Here is a 14,357-nt window from a genome sequence, read left to right on the forward strand (position 1 = left end):
GGAAACATAGAATGGTGAGGGTGGGAAAGGACCTCCAGAGATCAAGTCCAAACCCTCTGCCAAATTAGAGTCGCTTAGGGCATGTCACACAGGAGCACATCCAGATGGGTCTTAAATGTCTCTAGAGAAGGAGACTTCACAACCTCTCCGGGCAGCCTGCTCTAGTGTTCAGCCACCCTCACAGTAAAGAAGTTTTACCTAATGTTGAAGTGGAACTTCCTGGGTTCCAGCTTGTATCTGTTACCCCTTCTCCTATCACAGGGCACCTCTGAAAAGAGTCTGGCCCCTTCTTCTTGACACCCACCCTTCAGATATTTATAAACATTAATAAAATCCCCTCTCAGGCTGCTCTTCCCCAGACTAAACAGCCCCACATCTCTCAGTCTTTCCTCATCAGACATGCTCCAGTCCATTCACCATCCTTGTAGCTTCTGTTGGACTCTCTAGTATTTGCCTGTCCATCTTGAACTGGGGAGCCCACAACTGGACACAATACTCAAGATGTGGTCTCACTAGGGCAGAGAAGAGGGGGAGGAGAACCTCTCTTGACCTGTTAGACACACTCCTCTTAATGCATCCCAGGGATACCATTTGCCTTCTTGGCCACGAGGGCACATTGCTGTCATATGGATAACCTACTGTCCATCAGGACTCCAAAGTTCTTCCCCAAGGAGCTGCTTTCCAGCAGGTCCACCTGTAATCTGTACAAAACATAGTACTGTTCCCCCCAGGGACAGGACTCTGCCCAGCTCTCCAATCTGTCCAAGCAGTAGTTCTATAACCCACCATAGGTGTTTGGCAGCATTCCTTGGATTTCCAGCTACTGCCCATAAATACCCCTCAGATGGGTGATCCTGCTTCCTCCAAGCCAGTTTGGAGATCTGCTGACATCATTTTAAGAAAGATGCAAACTCTTAAGGGGTGTGTATGGATTTTTACTTCACCCAAAGGCCTTTAGCTCTGGGTGCTGTCAAACTTCAAGGACTGAATTCCTCATCTGTGTTCTTGCTAAGGCTAACATCCAGCCCCCACCCCAGCTCATTGACACCAGGCTGGGGACATGCCACACCATCCCAGCATGATGCTTTTTAAAGGGCCCAGACTACCTGCCTTTGAAATCCTAGAATCATAGAATAAATAAGATTAGGAAAGAGCTCAGAGATCATCAAGTCCAACCTATCACCCAACACCTCCTGACAACTAAACCATGGCTTCAAGTGCCATGTCCAAACCTTTTTTGGACCTCCAGGGATGGTGACTCCACCACCTCCCTGGGCAGCACATTCCAAAGGTCAATAACTCTTCCTATGAAGAACTTTCTCCTCACCTTGAGCCTAAACTTCCCCTAGCACAGCTTGAGACTGTGTCCTCTTGTTCTGGTGATGGTTGCCTGGGAGAAGAGATCAACCCCCACCCATCTACAACCTCCTTTCAGGTAGTTGTAGAGAGCAATAAGGTCTCCCCTGAGCCTCCTCTTCTCCAGGCCAAGCAACCCCAGCTCCTTCAGCCTCTTCTCATAGGGCTGTGCTCCAAACCCCTCCCCAGCTTTGTTGCCCTTCTCTGGACACCTTCCAGCAACTCAACATCTTTCCTAAACTGAGGGGCCCAGAACTGGACACAGGACTCAAGGTGTGACCTAACCAGTGCTGAGCACAGGGCACAATGACTTCCCTGCTCCTGCTGGCCACACTATTCCTGATGCAGGCCAGGATGCCATTGGCCTTCTTGGCCACCTGGGCACACTGCTGGCTCGTGTTCAGCCTACTATCAACCAGTACCCCCAGGTCCCTTTCTGCCTGGCCACTCTCCAGCCACTCTGACCCCAGCCTGTAGCACTGCATGGGGTTGTTGTGACCAAAGTGCAGCACCTGGCGCTTGGACTTGTTGAGTGCCATCATGTTGGCAGGTCAAGCAGGGCCTGACCCCTGGTAGGCTCACATAACAGCTGCATCAAGAATCTGTCCTCTAAACACTCAAAGAACCTTCTGGACTGCCTCCTCTCTGCTGAGTTAAGTTCCCAGCAGATGTCTGGCAGGTTAAAGTTGCACACAAGGACAAGGTCTGATGATCTTGAGACAGCCTCCAGTTGCTTATAGAATATTTCATCAACCTCTTCATCCTGGTTGGGTGGTCTATAAGAGACTTTTGTTAGCCCTCCCTCGGATTTTAACCCACAGGCACTCAATCCTTTCATCCTCTACCTCAAGCTCTGTGGCATCAAGAGATTCCCTAATATACAGGGCCACCCCTCCTCCTCTTCTCCCTCGCCTGTCTTGCCTAAAGAGCTTTTAACCATCCAGTGCAGCGCTCCAGTCGTGTGAATCATCCCACCATGTTTCTGTAGTGGCAGCTACATCATCGTTTTCCTGGTGAACTAAGACTTCCAGTTCCTCTTGTTTGTTACCCATACTGCATGCATTGGTGTACATGCACTTCAGCTGGGCTGCTGATTTCTCAACTAACTCTAGTTTATGTCACTCTCTCTTCTCTCTGGAGAGACTGGTTTCCTCACCCACCCCCTTCAAACCTAGTCTAAAGCCCTCCCAATGAGCCCTCTTGCCCTCTTGCCAATAAGAATAGAATTACTATTAATAAGCTACATTTGTGGATTTTGGGGTGGGGGGAGTTGGTGGAAAAATAGGGAAGTATTCTCTTTCATTTAATCAGAGTATACTTTTAAATGCTGCAATTAGCCTAATTAATAATGCTGCTTAGCAGTTATTAGTGCTGGGTGCATTGTTAGGATGTCTGTGTTAGCTCAGGTTTAATAATGAGGTTCATATAAACCCAAAAGAAGAAAATAATGATACGGGGAGTGGCTGCAGCCCTGTGGTCTGATGGCTTCTTGCTTTAATGTAAGCAACAAATAATTCCCTCTGGCTCTCAGTGTTTGTGGATAAGGCCATAAAAAAGAAGGGGGGAAAAACCGAAACAAAACAAAACGAAAAAGCAGGAGGAAACCTCAGCTAATAAAAATGCCACCCCTGCTTTACAGCCCCATGAGAAGCATTTGTTGTTGGGCTAATGACCATATGAATAACTTGTGTTGGGATGCTTGATGTCACTCTTTTGTCCTGCACATTTCACATTTGGATTGGAAATGCAGGAATTGTGTGTCCATGCTCAGCAGCATGCTGGCTGTTGCTGTGAGGCACTGGTGATGCCAGCGACTCTCTTTGGAGAGAGTCCAGTGAAGGCAACACAGGTAAGGTGGGGCCTGCAGCATCTCTGTGAGGAGGAAAGGCTGAGGGCCCTGGGGCTGTTCAGCCTGGAGAAGAGCAGCCTGAGAGGGGATCTGCTCAGTGCTCAGCAAGGGTGGGGGGGCAAGAGGATGGAAACAGACTCTTCACTGGTGCCCAGTGACAGGACAAGAGGCAATGGGCACAAACTGGGACCCAGGAGGTTCCATCTGAACAGGAAAAACTTCTTTGTTGTGAGGGTGCTGGAATCCTGGAGCAGCCTACCCAGAGAGGTTGTAGAGTCTTCTTCTCTGGAGAAATTCCAAACCCGCCTGGATATCGTGATCCTGGGCAACCTCTCTTGGTGCCCCTGCTTTAGCTGGGTGCTTGGACTAGATGATTCCCTGAGGTCCTTTCAAAACCCAACATGCTCACATTCTGGGATAGTTCACCAGCACAGTGAGGTGACATGGGAGCAGGGGTGAGCAGCAGCCCTCAGCTGGAGGTGTTGCCAGGCCTGGCAGGTGAGACATGTCCTAACCTGGCTTTGGGGATTTTTTTTTTTTATTGCAACACAATTTCTTAGAAATGTAGAATAGTTTGAAAGGAGCTTTGGAGCCCCTCTAGTCCAACCACCCTGCAGTCAGTGGGGATATCTGCAACTGGAGCAGGTTGCTCAGAGCCCCAAGCCACCTGATGTGGAATGGGTCCAAGGATGGGGCATCTACTACCTGTCTGGGCAACCTCGGCCAGGTCTCACCACCCTCAGTGTGAAAACGTTTCTTCTATCTGCTCTGAACGTCCCTCCTTCAGTTTAAACCAATCACCCCTTGTCCTGTCACATCAATTGATTGTCTTTCCTCCCAAATGAATCCTGTCTTTACCTCGCTGCTGGCCCCTACCACATGGCTGGAGGAAGCTCAATGAATGGTACCATGAAAAATGGGACAAGAATTGCTGGGGGTACTCAGCTCAAACCCTCAGCTGAGCTCTTCTGCATTCCTCCTCTCTCTCTCTCGTTGGTTTTTTGGTCTTTGTTCGCCACATCTGATCGCTGCCCGTTAATCATTATTCACTCCCTGGATGAAGAAAAAGAGGCTGAGAGCTAAAAATCACTCATCTAATACCAAATCTCTTTTCTTTCAGATGTTGTCACCAGGTGTATTCTCCAGTCAGTGCTCCATCCTCTTGCTTTCATCCCAAATCATGCTGGGACAGTCTTCCATCGTTTACAGACAGCAGGACAGTTTTTTGCATCCCTGTGCCAGGTTGGCTCAGGTGTGGGCTGGACTTGGGTCAGGTGGGGAAGAGCCAGTATGCAGGGTCAGGCTGGCAGTCGGGCATGGTCCCAGGTGAGAATTGTGAGAGGGTAAATAAATGGTCAAATTTTGGCTGGAATCTGTCCACTGAGGCTGATAGGAGCTATGCCAGTTGTCCTGGTTTGAGGACCCTTGACACCAGTTTACACCCTCTGTGGAGCTGGCTGCTAGAGGCAGCTGGCACCAAAGTACCAGAGCAAGGGTTTAGTGCCATAAATCCATGCTGAACTCTGGAAAACCCCAGTCATGGCTCCAAAGGGGTGATGAAAGGCCTCCAGAGCTGCCTGACTCAGGAGTTGTTTCCTCCAGGCAGAAAACAACAGGTCTGTGGCCATGCGTGGCCATGGTAGTGACTGGGACAGCTGCCCAGCAGGGAGCCGCTGGCACCCAAGGGGAGAAGGGGCTGCTTCTGATCATCTCACAACATTCTGTTGGAGACAGCAGTTTCCTGGACAGAGATGACTTCTCAGCACAGTTTAAGGCAAAGTAGGACCTGAGGGGTACCTGCTTAGGGAGGGGGTTTCTCATTCCATGATGTGGCAATGGGATGGAGAAGATCTGCTGGAGAACCAATTGGCTTCCAATCAGCATCTCCATTCTCAGCAAAGCCTGCTCTATGTCCTGGGTGTCTAAGAAGTAGCTGTGCTGCTGCTGGGTCAGACTGCAAACTTCTGTGTCCTGATGTCTGTTTAAGTTGATTTGCTCTCACTAGCAGTGCCAATGACTTCAGGGTCAGCTCCTTTCCTCCCTAACCCTGCTTTCTATTTTCACATACTTCTGGACGAGCAAGCCCAGGAGATCCTGCAGCCAGCTGCCAGAAGAGATATTCAAAATCCAATTTCAACACAAAAAGAGCTGCAGTTTTGGTACTTTAGCACTGATTGCCTCTGGCTACCTTTGGCCCAGGCTGAAAAGAGAGAAGACAATATTCTCTTTTCCCCCTAATGATTTTCATATCCCTATTTTGAGGTTGCACAAAATTAGAGGAAGCATCAGACCAGTGAGTGCTGATCCCACAGACATGTCCTGGGACCAGCTTTTGAAGTCTGCTTGGGTTTTTTTGTGTATGTCCATGCTACACTCAGCCTCCCCAGCCAATGACTCAGTCCCTGTTTCTATTCTCTAAAGTTTTGGTCAGTGGCAGCAGCTTTTGCTAATGTCTTGTGGCTGCCTCTCTCCGGGGTATTATTGGCAATGCCTACGAAATAACAGTGCTGCTCTTTAAGACACTGCTGCACCACTGCAGAAAATATTTACCCAAGATGTGGTAAGCAGCTCTTTGCTGGAGTGACTGGCGTCTGCTCTGAAGCGCACCAGACGCCAGTCACTTCAGCAAAGAGCTGCTGCAACAGAACAAATTGCCCAGGGCAGCAGATCTTGGGAAGGGAGAAAAGCCAGCAGCCCAGTCTGTCTGTCTTTGTGTTTTCTAAGGGAGAAAAATTATCTTTTTACAAGCCTGCCCTAGTTGGCTCTGACCAGCTCTTCCCAGAAAATACCATCGTAAATAGAAGAGCAAACTATTGCATAAATGGACAGGTTGCCATTTATATCTGACCTTTCTCAGAGCTGCTTTGATGTCTTCATCAAACTGTGCGTCCTTCTTCTCCATGGTTTTAGCTCCTGCTTCTGGGAGAGCACCACTGGGCACAGCAAACCTCAATTAAAATCCATTTTTGACATATATGTAGACTCCCTCTGTGCTCTGGACCTGCTCCAAGCAGAATCATCCTTTCTATAATCCTCTCAGGTTTGTGTTTGCAGATTGTATGTATAAATCTATCCTGGGCTGATCCCCAGCAGTGTTGGCAGCAGGTGGAGGGAGGGAATTCTGCCCCTCTGCTCTGATCTGCTGAGACCCCACCTGCAGTGCTGGAGCCAGCTCTGGAGTCCTCAGCACAGAAGAGATATGGACCTGTTGGAGCAGGGCCAGAGGGGGCCACAGCAATGATGGGAGGGCTGGAAGCCCTCTGCTCTGAGGCCAGGCTGAGAGAGTTGGGGTTGTTCAGTCTGGAGAAGGCTCCAGGGAGACCTTTCAGTGCTTAAAGGGGCTGAGAAAAAAGATGGAGAGGGATATTTTACAAGGACATGTAGTGATAGGACAAAGGTTTCAAACTGAAAAAGGGGAGATTTAGGTTAGGTATGAGGAAGAAATTCATCACTGTGAGGGTGGTGAGACCCTGGCCCAGGTTTCCCAGACAGGTGGTAGATGCCCCATCCCTAGTGCCATTCTAGGCCAGGTTGTTTGAGGCTCTGAGCAACCTGCTCCACTTGCAGATATCCCTGCTCACTGTGGAGGGGGTAGACTGGTTCACCTTTAAAGATTCCTTTCCACTGATTCTGTGATATGGACAGAGGTAAATGTTACTTTGTTTTAAGGACCCTGGGCTTGGCACATGATGCACTTTGTTCCTTGATCAGTGTGGTGGCCCCACATAGTGCTGGGCTGCTTTTCTTACTCTGACAGACCCTTTCTAGCTCAAAAATGACAATTCACCAAAACCAAGGGGAAAAAAAAGGCAAAAGCAAAGGGCAGTTTCAGAAATAGGTGTTATCAGCCTGGAAAAGGCTCCAGAAAGGCAGACTGTCTCCACAGGCTGCTGAATAAATGCTGATAAAAAGGACAAACTCCTGCGTGTTTGTTATGGGTGGTGTGGTTTTGAGGAGTATCCTCTGGTGGACATGGGTGGTTTCATTCCCTTCCTATTTGAGCAGAGCATATGGTTTATGTGATATCCCTCAACTCTTGTAGCCAGAGCAGGACAGGAGTATTTTAATGGCAGGCCCTGCTGTTCTGCCTGCAATGGGAGAAGGGAAGAATGAGGCAGAGGTAGATGCTATGGATTTCTGTGGGCCTAGAAATCCTCAAACTGCTCTTCATTGATTGATGATCTGGACAAGGGGATTGAGTCCCTCATCAGGAAATTTGCAGATGACCCCAAGCTGGGAGCACTTGTTGATCTGTTAGAGGGTAGGAGAGCTCTGCAGAGGGACAGACAGGCTGGACAGATGGGCAGAGTCCAAGGGCATGAGATTTAACAGATCCAAGTGCCAGGTTCTACACATTGGCCACAACAACCCCATGCAGTGCTACAGGCTGGGGTCAGAGTGGCTGGAGAGTGGCCAGGCAGAGAGGGACCTGGGGGTAGTGTTTGACAGCTGGCTGAACATGAGCCAGCAGTGTGCCCAGGTGGCCAAGAAGGCCAATGGCATCCTGGCCTGCATCAGGAATAGTGTGGCCAGCAGGAGCAGGGAAGTCATTGTGCCCCTGTACTCAGCACTGGTCAGGCCACACCTTGAGTCCTGTGTCCAGTTCTGGGCCCCTAAGTTTAGGAAAGATGTTGAGTTGCTGGAAGGTGTCCAGAGAAGGGCAACAAAGCTGGGGAGGGGTCTGGAGCACAGCCCTGTGAGAAGAGGCTGAGGGAGCTGGGATTGCTTAGCTTGGAGAAGAGGAGGCTCAGGGGACACCTTGTTCTCTCCAACTCCCTGAAGGGAGGTTGTAGCGAGGTGGGGGTTGGTCTCTTCTCTCAGGCAACCATCACCAGAACAAGAGGACACAGTCTCAAGCTGTGCCAGGGGAGGTTTAGGCTGGATATTAGGAAGAATTTCTTTCCAGCAAGAGAGATTGGCCATTGGAATGTGCTGCCCAGGGAGGTGGTGGAGTCACCATCACTGGAAGTGTTTAAGAAGAGACTGGCTGAGGCACTTGGTGTCATGGTTTAGTTGATTAGATGGTGTTGGGTGATAGGTTGGACTTGATGATATCGATGATATCAAAGGTCTTTTCCAACCTGGTTAATTCTGTTCTATTCTAGTCTATTCATGGTGACAGATGGCTGGACTCACCAAATCCATCTCCCTCCCACAGGGGTCTCAGAGGCTGCACCATCCTTGGACTGGCTGAATGTGAGTTCTCCTTCCCATCCACTTCTCCATCTTGCACTGGTACCTTCTCTCCTTATGTGAGTCCTGGTAGCCAATGACTGTACTCATATTGCTGCAGGATCCATTGGAGGGTGGTCGCTCATAATTGACCAAAGGGTAGAATGTCCTCCTGACTAGCGCTCTAGATCAAGGCTCAGGAGTCAATGTCATCATCCTCTCCACCCACATGCCTCATTTTTTCAGATCACCAGTCCAAAAAGACATCAAAAATCACATCAATGGCATCAGGACAGACTCTGAAAGGCGTCCTGGCCAGCAGAAATCTGGATGGGCTACAGCAGCATGCCCTCACCCATCTCCTTCCCCACCATGCCAGTGAGGGGAAGTCTTGGCACACTTCATGAGGTCTTGTTTCACTGTGCAGCTAGCTCTGCTTTGCTGAGGGTTTTTGAAGGTATCTGTTTGGGGATGTATAGAGACAAGTGGTCTTCTGTGAAGGGCTTTTCAGCACCGTTGCAAAAGACAGGAGGTGCTGCTGCTGCTCCTCCATGTCTCCCCATGTGCCCTAGTACTGACCCAAGAGCCAAGGTGTACCTTTGCCATGTTCTCCCATTGGAAGAATTGCAGTTTATCAGGTGCAAGTGGCTTGGAAGGTGTAAGGTCTGTGTTCATTGCTGGGATACATGCTGCTGGCCAAGGATCCCAGAGGAAGCTGCACCCTGCAGCTCTCTGTGCTTCAGCATCCTTTGCCCTCATTAAGGCTGGCAGAGAATGACTTCAGTCAAGAAGCCACCACTGGTCCAGCCCAGCCAGCTTCTCCCTGTGAGTGAGATGCACCTTCTGCAATACTCCCCCAAATTTCTCATTTCACTTTGCCCTGCCTCGGATGTATAACAACAAAACTTCACAGCAAGTACACAGTCCTAGTTGTTCTGTATGTTCCAGACGGATCAAGTATGTGAATATTTGTCTCTGGCTGAGTGTGAAATGACCCCAGGTGGCAGTGGGACTAAACAAAGTCCCTCTGGCTGTGTTTGGGGAGCAATGCAACTTGAGATAGATGAAAACACAGCTTTTATTGAGGGGAACCCTCCCCCCCCGCCAGCTTTCCGTGCTGTGGAGCCTGGAATTGGGCATGGGTGAAGGCAGGTGTTCTGTCCTACAGCACCTGAGACACCAGTGCTTTCCTTGGATTGCAGCAGCACTTTACTGGGATGGCTGGAGTTTGCTTTCCTATGGAATGAAAGCAGCATCATGGGATGATCCTGTACTTGTCTGATTTGTGGTTCAGGCCCTGCTCCTGTTGACCCAAACCAGGGAACTGAACCTCATATCTCATATCTCAGATGAGTGGTGTCATTTCCAGTGTTAAAGTTTAACTCTTTCTCCTTGAATGATTTACACAAATTGACCTAGCTCCATCCAGGAGAAATTTAAAGAAGTGGAGCTACAAACACCCACAGAGCTAGGTCATCTCCTGGAATGTGAGTCCACATCCCTGCTCAATGCAAGGGACCTCTCCTGAAGCAGTGAACACAGGGATGGGTGCCATCACCCACCAACAAAGACCTGTTGGGAGATGATTTTACCTCTGTGGGTTTGACTAGAAACCCGGGCTTGAGCCCAGGCATCCTTTCCAGGCAGCACTTCATGGGAAGTGGTAGTTTGCTACCAAAAAACCCCACCAACAACCTTTTTTTTGGTTTTGCCAAAGTGACATTTTCTGACACAAGAAAACATGTTGTCAGAAAAACTTCCCAACCGCTCTGCTGGGAATGTGCTCTTTGCCATCAGTCCCCAAGGCTGGAGCGCTGGGGTGTTGAAATGTTACTACAGCCCTGGAAACTGTGAGTCAGCTTGTCCCCACCCACAGCAGATACTCGTGGGAAGGGCCTTGAAAAGTCTGGAAACTCAGCAGCTCTTGCCTTGTGCAGTTTCCATTAACCCATTAACTTTAATTTCAGGTCTGGTGAAAAGCTGTATTTGGTGGATTTATCTCAGATTTTGTCCCTTCTCCCTCCGTCCTCTTCCTGATTCTGATCAATTTTGGAGGGTATTTATTTTCAACTCATCCCTAAGCAATTCAGCTGCATGGACCCAGATCACCCCCATGAGTCCCATGGGACAGGCTGAACGTGGGCAGCAAATGCAGCACCTGCCATGGTGTCACCAGATCCAGTGGGGATTTGGATGGAGGCACTGGATGGCAAAACTTCCATCCCATGTTGGAGGCAAGATCCCAACACAAACGTTGCTGGTGCAAACCCTCCTGACTGTATCGCTGCGCTGGGATATAAATGTGTTGGGCATCTCCTGGCAGGGAGGAGGGGCATGCAATGATGGCTCTGTTTCCCATGGGCATGCAGGCAAAGGTCCTATGTGTGCTGGCCATCCCTGCCAGTATCCTGTCTGCCCACACTGGAGCTGGCCATGGTGTGTTGTCACACACACTGGGGCTTCCTCGAGTGGCTTAGGGTCTGGGTGTGATGCATTCAGGTTCCATGTCCAAGCCCTGCTGTGGTGGCCACTTTTGGGGTGTGAGGTTGTTGGCACATGAGCTGTACTCAGGCTGTCTCACAGCCACGTGCAAACTGCATCTAAGGTGAACCAGAACACATGAAGTGGCAAACCCCAGGTCTTAACTCAGCATACTGTGCTGAGAAACAACCCCTGCGTTCCCCTGGCACACAGCCTCACAGATGGCCCAGGAGCTATGGCCAAAGATGGCCACCACCCGAGCCTGGAGGAGCTGGGATGGGCTCTGCAGGGGCACACTCACCAAGGTGATGGGGTGAGATCACACCTTCTGCACAAAGGCATTTGAGATGCCAGGGTCTAGGAGCAGGGAGCCCAGCAGCTGAGAAATGATCCATTAAGGAAAATTCTTCAAGCATTTATTATTTTTAACTCTAGAATAATCAACATGCCATATTTTACCTTTTTGTATTTTTTTCCCTTCAATTTGAAGATGATCCAAAGTCCTGTGAGAGTGTGTTACTGCACAGAGGATAGCATTTGCAAGAGTAAAATGAAAAGTCAGTCTGAACTGGAAAATCACAGCCCTGTCATTAAAACAAAGGAAACGGGGCATTCTGATGTTGTCAAAACTTCTTTCTTTTTTTCCTCTGGTTCCTTTCAAAAATCAGCTTCCAGCAAAGCCAGCCTGATTTTATGAGGCTTTTTAGTTCTTTGGCAGAGCTCCTTGCTCTGGCGCAGCAGTTTTGTGGTGGTTTCTCTGGCCAGGCTCATATGATTTGTGCTCCCATTGCTTGGGGGTGAAATGAGGGAGGAATGTGTCCCACAGCCTTCACCGACCCTCGGCAGCAAGGCAGCGAGGTCCTCATCTCAGCCCTACTTTTGAGGCATTAAAATAAGCTACAAATTATTGCAGGGCACCAAGGAGTTGGTAACAAGTTCCCCATGAGCCCTTGTGGCCAAGATGGCCAATGGCCTCCTGAGGTGCACGAAGAAAATTATGGCCAGCAAGTCAAGAGAGGTTCTTCTCTTCTTCTGCCCTATTGAGGCTACATCTGGAGCATTCTGCACAGTTCTGGGCTTCACAGTTCAAGAGAGATAGGGGACTACTGGACAGAGTCCAGTGGAGGATATGAAAATGCTGAGGAGGAAAGGTTAAGAGACCTGGGACTCTTGAGCCTGGAGAAGAGGAGCCTGAAGAAGACTTTGTCAATACCTAAAGGGTGGGGGGCAAGAGGATGGGGCCAGACTCTTCTCAGTGGTGTCCAGTGATAGGACAAGGGGCAGTGGGCACAAACTGGAACGCAGGAGGTTCCACCTGAACAGGAGGAGAAAATTCTTCATTGTGAGGATACCGAAGCCCTGGAACAGGCTGCCCAGAGAGGTTATGGAGTCTCCTTCTCTGGAGAGATTCCAAACCAACCTGGACATTGTGATTCTGGGCAAGTTGCTCTTGGCAACCCTGCCTTAGCAGAGGGGTTGGATTGGATGATCTCCAGAGGTCCCTCCCAACATCTACCAATCTAAACCATCCAACTGTTTAAGGCATTATATAAGTGGCAATTATTCTTTTTGTGTTTTAATCTCTGCATCATTCTTCTTGACCAGAAACACAACATACTAGAGATTTTAAAAGGGCAGAAAATTAGGAGATTATTTTTCCTGACTGAAAACCTGGAGCACAGTAATCCATGCCTGCAGGTCTGGGCTCTGCAGATGCCTTCACAGAACTGCAGAATCACCATGGCTGGGAAAGACCTCTAAAATCAGCAAGTCCAAACAACTTGTTACTATGGAGAAGAGACCAACCCCCACCTCACTCCAGCCTCCTTTCAGGTAGTTGTAGCAACCATGCTGGTAGCTCTGGCCCCTCTCCCCACCACCCCAACTGCAGCTGGGCTTTGGGAAGAGGTCAGTGCCAGTGCCCTCCTGGCCACCCACAGTTCTCCTGGGCCCAAGAGGATTTGGCTTTATAAAGTACCTGAGAGATCCATGTCAGATAAGCCTGGCAGGCTTTCAAAACCTTCTCTCCAGCTTTTGTGCCAAGACCTATAGAATGCTTTCCAGAGCATCTCCCAGGAATGTTTGCTTTAATGACAGACAGAAAAAGGTTTTAAAAAAAATAAAGGAGGGAGGGGGCAAAAAGGGCAGGGAAAGAGCACATTGCTGTTAATTACTAGAAATCCTTTAATAGCCAACATTACTATAAATTATACGTGCATTATGACAAGTACAATTGAGGGCTCTGTTTTTCTTGCCCACGTTAGAGCACGGAACAATGTCCTCTTGTTGCAGGAGCTGAAATGGATGGCACTGTGGGTGAAACTGGGACCTCTCCATCACATACCTGTGCCCGCAGAGATGGGCCCATGAAAGCTCCATTGTTCTTCCTGCCATAGTGCACACGCCATGATTATATAGAGTGGGGTACACAGTCAGGTGCTGCTTGCTGAAGTAATAACCTGTCCTTAGTCCCAGCAGTACTCTCTTTAAGATATATTTATATTTAAATGCTGGTAATTGCACATTGGTGACATAATTTTGATGGCAGTTTGTAAATATCATACGGGAAAGAAAAGCATCAGCTGCATTTAGAGAGGTAAATTTTGGGGTCAAGCAGGATAGGGTGATCCATGTGGATTTCAGATGAAAGTCTAGATGAATGTTTAGATGAATGGAGCAGCCTGGGGATGGGCAGGGATCCTGCATGGCTCTGAGATTCAGGAAATGCTGATTGCTGCTTCTGAAAGATGAATGATTTTTGTAGCCCTTCCATGCTTTTTAACATGGGAAAAAAGATAAAATTCTAAAGAGCACCTTCCAACCCCAGTGGGATGTTGGCTGACTTTTGTAGAGCTCTAAGCTGTGACCTAGGCATAAAATGTTGCTGGGTTTCAGCAGGGCCATCACAGAATGTTACCATACAAGTTGAGTCAAGTAGCACAGAATCCTAGAATCATGGAATTGTTTTGGTTGGAAAAGACCTCTAAGATCATCAGGTCCCACAATCAACCCAATACCACTATGACCATTAAACAATGTCCCAAAGTGCCATGTCCACACGTTTCTGGAACCATGTCGCTCAGTACCACATCTGTGTGTTCTAATCACGTTAGTGCAAACCTCAGTGGTCTTGATTTTAAATGGAGTATTTTGGAATCCCTTTTATGCACAACTCCAATTTGTCTTTGAAAAATGGTGCTAATTAACCGAGTGTATTTAAATGATGTTCTGGGGTGTGTTAATGCAGGTTTGGGGAAATGGGGATGGCAAGAGCCGCCCAAAGACACCAAGAGAAAAACGTGGAACATTCAGGTTGTCTACAATATGTTGGCTGAAATACTTTTATTGTTGTGTTTTGGGGTTTTTCTTTCAAGTCCTGGGAAATAATGGCCAATATTAGGTTTTGCTCAACAGTGAATCAGAAAATTACTTGAGTTGCAAATGACCTTCAGGATCATCGAGTCCCAACTGAAATTCTTCGGTATGTTCTTGGGCTGAT

This window comes from Dryobates pubescens, chromosome 17 (genome assembly GCF_014839835.1).
Source record: "Dryobates pubescens isolate bDryPub1 chromosome 17, bDryPub1.pri, whole genome shotgun sequence".
NCBI lineage: Eukaryota > Metazoa > Chordata > Aves > Piciformes > Picidae > Dryobates > Dryobates pubescens.